We start from the raw sequence: 10,678 nt of genomic DNA on the forward strand, positions 1-10,678 counted from the left end.
CGATTACCATGTGCGTTGTGTAAAAGCCGGATGGGGATTTTCAAAACAACATAATGTCATCAAATTTAATTTGTAAATGGAGTTTCCTGATAACAATCCAACTTACTGTAATATTGTAATTATTACTGATCGTGTGTGTGCGTGCGTGCGTGCGCGTATGGCGGGCCTCTGATTCTCCTTGTTTCTGAAAGCTATAGCCTCTGGCCATCATGAATTACTATGAATAATATACATCCCTGTCCTGCGCTGCCCACACCGCATCTTGCTTACTCAATAAAATAGCACTCAAATTCACTTTCGCATTTCACACCTGTCCATATTTTAATAACAAGGCCACTCACGTCCTTGCTTGTATTTCACACCTATCCAGATTTTAATAAAAAGCCAACTCACGATCTATGCCTGTAATTGCCTATGAATGGTTTAAACTACTGATGATGGCACTGGAACCTGGCAGTCTTCTGAGCTTGGCCAAATGGTGTATTCTCCCTAACTAACAATAATTATGTGTGCTATCAATCTCAATACATCACACAGAGTGAAACAACACACCTGAAATTATCATTACGGTACACCGTAAACAAGCCAACGTAACCAATAAATGAATCTAGGTTACTGTATGAGTTCGGTGGACTTTTCAAGGCCATTATACCGAGTTAACCAACAAACGTTGATTACATTGTGTGGCGTGTATTAAAACCAGGGACGTCACTAGAAATTCATGGATGGGGGGGGCTAAGGCTCGTTTGGGGGGTCTGGGCATTCTCCCCAAAATATATTTTCATAATGTATTTTTAGAGTAACAGCGGATGTAAAATCTATCCAAATAAGGTTATTGTTTGTCAAGGGTGGCTAAAAGTATACCTGTCTCATGTTTTGTGTTAGACACTGATCTAATATGACTTAAATTCTATCCAAATGAAGAAATTACTAAAGAGTCCACTCTGCCCTCATCCACCCAACACAAACAAAAGGCACAAAAACTGCTATACTATGTAGCCACATTTTTTTGTCAATTATAGTTTATAGTCAATAAACATATACATACAGTACATATTCTATTTCTAAACGAGAATTTAGATTAATTATGAAACGTTTCAAAACAGATTTAGTAATTAGCCCATTCCTCTCTGAATTAAGTCATTAAAAAAATCTATCATAATTAAAAAGAAAAAACGGATCTGAACAGAATATGTTGCAGTACATTAACTTCAAGCCCAAACAAAAATGAATCTGTGAAACACGCAGTTTTGAAACTGTGTTCCCTTGAACCGAATAATTGAACATAACTAAATCTCTAACCCCCTATTATCGGCATTTCCAACAGCAAATTTTTCAAAACATCTTCATGTACGAAGTAATCATTTGATCAAGTCATCAATGTTTATGAATATTAGTGACATACTAATGTTAGCTAGCGTGGGAAATTACTATTTTCAGTAGTTGGTTAGTGACGTAGCTAAAGAAATACGACCCCCTATTAGCGGCCACCGTCTCCAATTATTGGCCACCTTACTATTTTCAGTTTGTTGAATTACCTTATAATAGCTTTTTTATTTGGATTACTAATTTCAGATCTTAGTCTTCTCTGAACTGTCTACAAGAAATTTGTAGCTAGCTTTCTTGCCCTTCTGGTAAAGAAAAAAAAAGACTGATCACTGAAACAATATATTGATTAGAAAAACATAGCGTTGCTTTCCAGTGCATTTACATGTTGAACTTGAGAGATTTTACTTTCAGGCCACTAGAAATGTCCAATAATGGGGGTGGCCGATAGCAGTCAGACGTTAGCTACTATTTACAGAAGACAGTTCGCTTCAGATGAGCGAGTTATGTTCAAAGCATCAAACTCAACCAAACATGCTGCCAAATGAACACGATTCTATACAATTTGTAAGAAGTTCAGATGCGATGGAACAGTTGATGGAAAAAAGAAATAAATCACAGAGAAAATATATTGCTGACATATTGATTTATTTAGGGGGGATAATTAATATTTTAGCCCTAGCAACGTCCCTGATAGAACCGTTGTGTCAATTTTCAAATTCATCTTCAACCTTTGCCTATGTCAATTCAGGTACACTCAAATGTAGAGTACTCTCACAATTCTATTGCATTTTGTGGTCCTACAGTTGTTCGTGGGATCAACAAACTCTACTGGAAGTGAACAGAATGAGAGTAAGCTTGTTGAGTAAAATTACAATGTGTTTTGCCCCGAAACCACTCAAAACAAAGACTATCATTTTCCAGCATTCTGTTTTTCAGTACCTGTGTTTTATGTTCACTATCCCTTTGCTACACAAACAAATATCATATGTTTTATAAATGAATCCAGTGTCTGTTCCTGTTTGGACTTCTGTTCATCCATTGCTGAGAGTTCCATTTCCTAAGATTTAAGTTGTCTCAGTTGTCAGTCACACCTTACCTGGCAGTTATTCTCTTTTACTTTTTCAGGCATCTCATGCTTTATAACTAGAGATTGACAGTGAGGAAATTTAGAGAGGAGAGATATGTCTCAAAGAGCAGTGTGTCAGTATTGGATCCACACTCCAGCAGTATATGTTTACCAGAAGTAGTGGCTCTGATCTATGAAGCACCCTGGACCAAATCCTGACAACCATTATCAACGCAGTTTAAGGCAGCAAATGACTAAATGTTCCAAATGTTGCATATCCTCATACTGGCCAAATTTAATTGCAATGACAGTGAACTACAAAAGTATTTGGACAATGACACACACACACACACACACACACACAAATGTGTACATACATATACACTCACCTAAAGGATTATTAGGAACACCATACTAATACTGTGCTTGAACCCCTTTCGCCTTCAGAACTGCCTTAATTCTAAGTGGCATTGATTCAACAAGGTGCTGAAAGCATTTTTTAGAAATGTTGGCCCATATTGATAGGATAGCATCTTGCAGTTGATGGAGATTTGTGGGATGCACATCCAGGGCATGAAGCTCCCATTCCACCACATCCCAAAGATGCTCTATTGGGTTGAGATCTGGTGACTGTGGGGGCCATTTCAGTACAGTGAACTCATTGTCATGTTCAAGAAACCAATTTGAAATGATTCAAGCTTTGTGACATGGTGCATTATCCTGCTGGAAGTAGCCATCAGAGGATGGGTACATGGTGGTCATAAAGGGATGGACATGGTCAGAAACAATGCTCAGGTAGGCTGTGGCATTTAAACGATGCCCAATTGGCACTAAGGGGCCTAAAGTGTGCCAAGAAAACATCCCCCACACCATTACACCACCACCACCAGCCTGCACAGTGGTAACAAGGCATGATGAATCCATGTTCTCATTCTGTTTACGCCAAATTCTGGTAAAATTCTGACGGTGGGGTCTTCTGCTGTTGTAGCCCATCCGCCTCAAGGTTGTGCGTGTTGTGGCTTCACAAATGCTTTGCTGCATACCTCGGTTGTAACAAGTGTTTATTTCAGTCAAAGTAGCTCTTCTATCAACTTGAATCAGTCAGCCCATTCTCCTCTGACTTCTAGCATCAACAAGGCACTTTCACCCACAGGACTGCCACATACTGGATGTTTTTCCCTTTTCACACCATTCTCTGTAAACCCTAGAAATGGTTGTGCGTGAAAATCCCAGTAACTGAGCAGATTGTGAAATACTCAGACCGGCCCGTCTGGCACCAACAACCATGCCACGCTCAAAATTGCTTAAATCACCTTTCTTTCCCATTCTGACATTCAGTTTGGAGTTCAGGAGATTGTCTTGACCAGGACCAAACCCCTAAATGCATTGAAGCAACTGCCATGTGATTGGTTGATTAGATAATTGCATTAATGAGAAATTTAACAGGTTCCTAATAATCCTTTAGGTGAGTGTACACACACACACACACACACACACACACACATTTGAAAATAGTAATATTTTAATCTTCTATATGATAGTGTTTGCATCAATTATTGATTAACCATTTAGAAATGATAAGAAACTGTTAGGTGATGCCAATTGTCCAGGAAACATGGACAAAACATGTAATAATTCCTAAATGATTGATCTGACATTGTTTTGGAAAAACACCCTCATACTCCAGCTGACAGCCTTCAACTAAACTCTGCAGCCATTCCATTACTGCAGGTACACAGAGCAGAAAAGTGCTTTTGGAGTTCACCCTACATATGACTTTGCATTGAGGTTGGTTCAATGTACAATTGCAGGACAACCAGATGCAATAGGAGTTTGTGTTTGCTCAAACAAACTCACATTAGGGCAAACTACCAAAGTTATTGCAGCTGGTTACTGTGCCATTGTACGATGAATCTAAACACAACATCTACATTTCCCAGTGTAGGGTAACAGCAGACCAGGGTCTAACCACACATACAGTACAGAGGAGGGTTGAAGGTGTGGCACCCTGCAGTTGCACCTTGTTGCGGAGGGCACAGCCCAGCAGGATCACATGGTGGTGGTGGGGAGTCTACAAATTGTTGTTAAGAGGAAGAGGAATTAAAGAGACAAAAATAGGAAGATAGAATTAGAGGAGGAGACAGAGAGTCCAGTCTGAGAGATTGTACAGGGGGGAACTAAGGTCCACAAGGTAACATGGCCACTACTGCTGTATCCCTCAGTCCTTACCCAATTGGCTATGAATCCCAGTAACAGCTCCACCATCAGGCTCTAGTACAGTCATCTTTCCGGCCCGTGTATGTCTGGATTCATACAGCACAGTACGTGGTTGGGAATAATGGCTGAGGCTTGGGCCTGCCAGGACGGCTCAAAGTGATGTTGAGTCATTGTGTTGGGTCATTGTGGCAGCAGCGTAGTGGCTAATGGCCAAGCTGAGGAAATACACTGTACTAACACACCCGTCCCTGCCTTCATCTATAAAGCTCTCTCCATCTCTCCGCTCACTCCCCTGTTATTATCTACAGTCCTGGGGGCTGGGGGATATTTCTGAGGTAAGTGAAGACAAGACATGACCCATTTGTCAAGGAGGCAGCGTGTTTCTCCTTTATCCCCAAGCCAGACCAGGCAAGGCAAGAGAAAAAAGCCTTAACTATAAGTTTTGTCAGGCATGGAGCAGGCTGGTCGGCATGGGTACCATCTCTCTACACCCCCCCCCCCCATGTCTCTTCAAGCTCTGCAGCACTCTGTGAAGTAGATAAGACTCAAATCTGCAAACCGCTATATATCCATTTTCAGAAATTTTGGGTAAATTATATTTTGATATCATTTACCTTATAGAGATTGGCGTGTATTTTTCACTATATAATGATGGCGTTAGGTTGTTTAATAGCAGACGTTAATGTTTGAAATCTATCACCTGATGGTTTCATGTCAGAAAGGTAAATGTATTTATTATTGGCAAAACCCAACACTTCGATCACATTCAGAGAAGTACATATTACGGTTAGGGTTTAACACAATCAAATTAAATGAATGACAACCTATGAATAAATACAATAAGATGAAATATGTAGAATAACCATTTACATTTGACAATCAAGGTGTTTATAGGCTTTGATCCAAAATGATTTACAAATCATTAATTAAGATATTAATGAGAAAAAACTACATGTCAAATATACTGTATACAAACATAGCATTCCAAGCTGAATAATGGAAATATAGTTTTGGGTGGAAACAAATACAGAATACATACCTTAACTTGATTAATTAAATACCTAAGAAAAATTATATTTTATAAATGCAGGTACCATGAAAGAACACTGCTCCTTCCACTTTCTTTCTCCCCATCTTTCTTGAAAAAAGGTAAATAGGCTTAGTTTTTATCTAGAAAGGTTTTGATGCATTTCGAAACAAGTATAGTACATACATGTCGTATTTGTATAAATGTTTATGAATACGTGTGTGTGTGTGAGCGCGCAAGTGTGTCTTTGGTGTGTAACAGTTTCTGTGTGTCGTCAACAAGTATGGGTCTTAAGCATTAAAACTCAAAGGTCCAGATGGACCTATTTGTATCGAGCCGACGCTGCCAACCCTATCATTATATAGATTTTCAATTTCCAGGAGTTGATTCTCTCTAAATAATTGGAAGGTGAGGAGAATTTCAAATCTCTTATGAAGATTACAGGGATAAGACTTCAGCAGGAGAATGTAGGGAGGGTCAGCTACTGTAAACTATAGAGGGGAAGAGACTAGTTCATTGAGTCAGTTAATGAGAAGATATTCATTCATCTCCACAGATAGAGAGAGAGAGAGACTAGATCAACTGAGCTGATCCCATACCTGGCGCAGTCAGTCCCATTATGTACTGTATGTTAGCATTGTCAGACCTCTACTGTGCAGTCATTACGCAACGGCAGCTAGAGAACCATATGCCCGCTAAGTGTTTCCAGAATGTTGAATCAATGTTAAGTATTCCAGTGGGCGGTTTAAGATAAGCTGATGGAGTGCTCAAGTCTTTGGCATGCATTTGACTGCCTGTGCCAATGTCCCATTGTTGCCAACAGGATGCGATATAACATGCCTTCACGATACCAGCCAGCCATATATGTACGCACATACTGTATGAAAAAGGTTTGCTGTTACATTCAAACAGTAATCCTGCGTCTCATATTTTACCTTTTACTTACGGACCAAATAACTGTTTTCAGAAGGCAGTATTCTTCAGTACTGTGTCTTTTATTTTGAAGACCAATCTACACCAACAGTGTAAATGGCTGAACAAGGTTACTCCATCTGTATCTCTCCAGCAATTCCTGGTTGGATCTCATTACTCAGAGGCTGAAAACTCACTCTATTTATTTTTTCTCGCTGCTTGTATCTCAGCTGAAATATTGAAGTGATCTTGACCGTTTGCTGTTGGCCTTGTTGTTCCATTACAATATTCATATACCGCATGTGAGATATTCACTCAGATAAAAAAAATAAATGCAGAAGTCTGGAAGTGAGTGTTTCTCCAAAATATCATGGGGCAGAAGGTTACGGGTGCTTGGTTGCTATAGCAATGGCGATCCGCTATGGCTTGGAAAGGGAAAGGTGTGAAAAGCTGATTGCTCATTGGCCAGCTGAAGACAGAATTAAACATGGCGTTTCACACCTTCCCCAAGGCTGTTTGGCGTTCACCACCTGCACGTAACTACAGCAACCAGGGCAAGGACGAGCCAGGTTCACAGGGTGGTGTAATGTTTAGTTTCTCAGGCCAGCCGAGCCTGTATACACAAATCAGCAAACATCATTAATCTTCATTTTAGACTTAAACTACACATCACATGGACAAATGAGCAGAGACACTAACAGACAGAGAGAGATGGACTGGTAAAAAGTTCACAAGACAAAGACACACAAACCCACACAGAATATGAAGAATTTGGACATTCTCCCAGTGTTGTACACTGCCTCCATGATTAGTCTTTATTATTTGGATGAGAAGATGGCGTTACACAGAGAACCAAGTTCCATGTCACCCACAGCAATTGGAACAAACAGCTGTTTGTATTTTGACATATTTCTTCACTGTTTTATTCTGCTCCATTAAAACCTCACTTTTGAAGAATTATTGGTCCGACTGTGAATCTGAAGGAACATTAACACCAAATAGCATTCTATACAAGTTAGAAGTAAAGTCATATGAACACAGATTAGGAAATGGGTACAACATAACATCCAAGTGTTTGGATATCGCAATGAACACTGTTGGATCAATAATCAGGAAGTGTTAGCTGCATCACAACACCAAAAGAATGCCATCAAACCACGACGCTCAAACAAGAAAGAGCCACAGATTCAAACAATAATTTTTAGGAGAAACAGTTGCTACTAGTTGAGTAATGGTGAACTATTTCAAGAGCTCTGCATAAAACTGGCCTGTAATGGAGGGTGGCAAGAAAGAAACCGTTACTCCAAAAGTACCATCTGAAAGCATTAGAGTAACTTGGAAGTGGGAAAAGGTTTTGATCAGATGAGACCAACTTTTCCAAAACTCTAAGTTCTATGTATGGGACCAACCTAAAATTGCCCATGCCTCAGCACACACTCTACTTACATTGAAGTGTGGTGGTAGTAGCATCATGCTGTGGGGATGTTTCTTATCAGCAGGAACTGGGCATCTTCGTAAAATTTAAGGAAGAATGGATGGAGCAAAATAAAGGATAATTGCAAGAGAACCTGCTGCATTCTGCTATAGAACTAAAGCTTGGGAGGATATTCACCTTTAATTATCCCAAGCTCAGGGCCAACAAGACTTGCAAAAATGTTCCAACATAAAACCAATGTCACGAGTGTTAGTGTTAAAAATAAAATATCTGGCACAACAAAATGTCAACGTACCATTTGTAAAAAAAATGAAATTATAGAATTGGTCTGGGGTTTGCGACACTATATATTGCATACGTCTACTGAATATATGAGTGTATGTGTGTCTGTGTGAGTGTGTTCTAGGGGTGAAAAAAGCTGTGATGTGTGATGTATAACATTACCTACAAACACAAAGTTGTGCTGGGAAAAGTGTCCCACTTATAACATTGTTGAGGAGACAATTAAATTACAAAAATTATTTCTCCAACTCACTTGTTTATTTAACATTTTTAGAGTAAGTGCAACAAATAAATAACAGAAAATGAAAATTAAATAACATTTCTGGCCTTATTCATTGAACGATATAGCCACCCTTCTTTTCAATAACTAACATGAGCCTTCCATCCATGCAGTCTGTCAGTTTCTTGATCTGTTCACGATCAACTTTCGCTGAAGCAGCAACCACAACCTCCCAAATGCTGTTCAAAAAGGTGTATTGTCTTCTCTGACTGTAAATCTCACATTTGAGAAGGTCCCACAAGTTCTCCATAGGATTTAAGTCAGGTAAGGAAGGGGGCCAGGTCATTATTCAGGCATCTTTGAGGCCCTTGCTTGCTAGCCAAGCAGTGGAGTACTTGGATGCATGTGATGGAGCATTGTCCTGCATAAAGATTATGGCCTTCTTAAATGCTGAGGACTTCTTCCTGTACCACTGTTAGAAGAAAGTATCTTCCAGAAACTGGCAGTAGGTATGGGAGTTGAATTGGACCTTTTTTGGACCTTTTCAACACAAAAAGGTCCAACCACCTCATCCTTAATGATAGGAGCCCATACCAGTACCCCTCCTCCACCTTGCTAGCACCTGACTTGAAGTAATGCCCTGTGTCCATAGCAGTTTGATGGCAACCCTACCATTCAACCTGGTTATGTAGATTTTGGGAATTTCTGACCCCAACATTCCAATCACATCTGCAATTCTTAAGGTGAGATCCTTGGAGATTCTTTGTCCACTTGAACCATTCTCCTCACTGTGTGTGGGGTCAATGTAGACACCTCCTTTTCTGGAAATTGGCATTTTCAACCACTGAGCAATTTTCTTACACTCTCAACAACCTTTGTTGCACAATAATGTATTCTCGGGTATATCCCATAGTGATGGATGACTATGGGGATTTGAACAGGGTATCACCTCATATTTATATCCCAATGAAACAGGATGTCAATGCTTACCTCTTAAGAATTTCTAATCACTTAGGTGAATAGGTTCCTAATCACTCAACTCAGAGGTGGCACCACAAGTTCAAAATATGGGACATCAGGGCATTTCTCAGGGACCAGACAATTTTTCCTCAACTTGTGAGGTAAACTTGTGTCCTACTTATATGCTTAGTTGACGAAAGATAATTGTAATCATTCACATACATAAGTAACTCAGTATACACTTATCCAGGTGGACAAGGCATGTAACAATTATAGATGAGTACAAAATGTTATATATCCAATTATTAAATTGATCAACAGCAGACTTCATCAACAGGTGTTAATCAAATGATATTCCCATTTCAGATTATATTGAATCACGTTGCTATATATTGCACTCTTCGTACTAACTCTTTCCTACTCTATTGCTAGGTGGCTCTCTGCGAAAGACAGTTTTGTCGGCGCTAGAATTCATTAGCTACTTATCCTAGTGCATAGTCGTCATCCATCTGTTACGGTTGGACGAAATTATTTAGATTTTCCGTGTAGACGACTGGAATCTGTAGCTAGCTAGGTTTTGAAAGGTTTTACAAATGTCAACGTAACAACCCCACGTCGCAGTCTCAATTTAACAAACTGACTTAATTAGTGTCCCTTGCCTTTGCAACAGCATATCGTTTAATCTGTACTCGTCTTTTTTCCGTGAGAAACATGTACAGTTAATCAGTGATCTTAAAATAGTATTACTTAGCTAGCTAGTTAATAATGTAAGGTTACTATATGTAACAATAGCAGTTTTGTCAGTTATGGATATGATAATTATATTGTGATGGGGACAAGTTAAGGGAGTTTGACATACCTTGTTTTTTACTAATAAAAAGTCATCCGACTTCGCGTTTTCACCTGACAAGGAGGCAGACGATAGGGGAGCGTGAGCAAAACAAGAAGCTAGTAACCATCTGCAATGACACGATTCTAACGATTACCTGCGTTACTAAGCAATAATTTGTTGAGAGGCGTGGTCGACGCTCTGCCTCCGCGGCCGAGTTGGCTGCTAGGTGATCACTGTGACTGACAGAGGCACTCACCTGTTGCAGTTAGCGTTTGAGGTAGTGCGTTATATTAAACAGAGTAAACGAGAAGCGTTTTATCAACTTGTTACATTGTAAGAAATTAACGTAATTTTTTTTCGTTGCCAAACGTTTTTTTGACCTTTATAATATTAGATAC

The 10,678-nt window shown here is 39.5% G+C and overlaps 1 protein-coding gene across 1 annotated transcript in view; it reads right to left on the minus strand.

Annotated features, from left to right (window-relative positions):
• The window catches only part of olfm2a (olfactomedin 2a), a 98,053-nt gene extending 87,645 nt beyond the window's left edge, over positions 1-10,408 (minus strand). The window contains exon 1 of the mRNA XM_029123299.2: positions 10,308-10,408. The gene's annotated coding sequence lies outside the window, so the exon portion shown is untranslated. The remainder of the gene's footprint in view (positions 1-10,307) is intronic.
• Positions 10,409-10,678: the final 270 nt, after the last annotated feature.

The sequence above is a fragment of the Esox lucius genome, chromosome 11 (assembly GCF_011004845.1).
Source record: "Esox lucius isolate fEsoLuc1 chromosome 11, fEsoLuc1.pri, whole genome shotgun sequence".
NCBI classification, from domain to species: domain Eukaryota; kingdom Metazoa; phylum Chordata; class Actinopteri; order Esociformes; family Esocidae; genus Esox; species Esox lucius.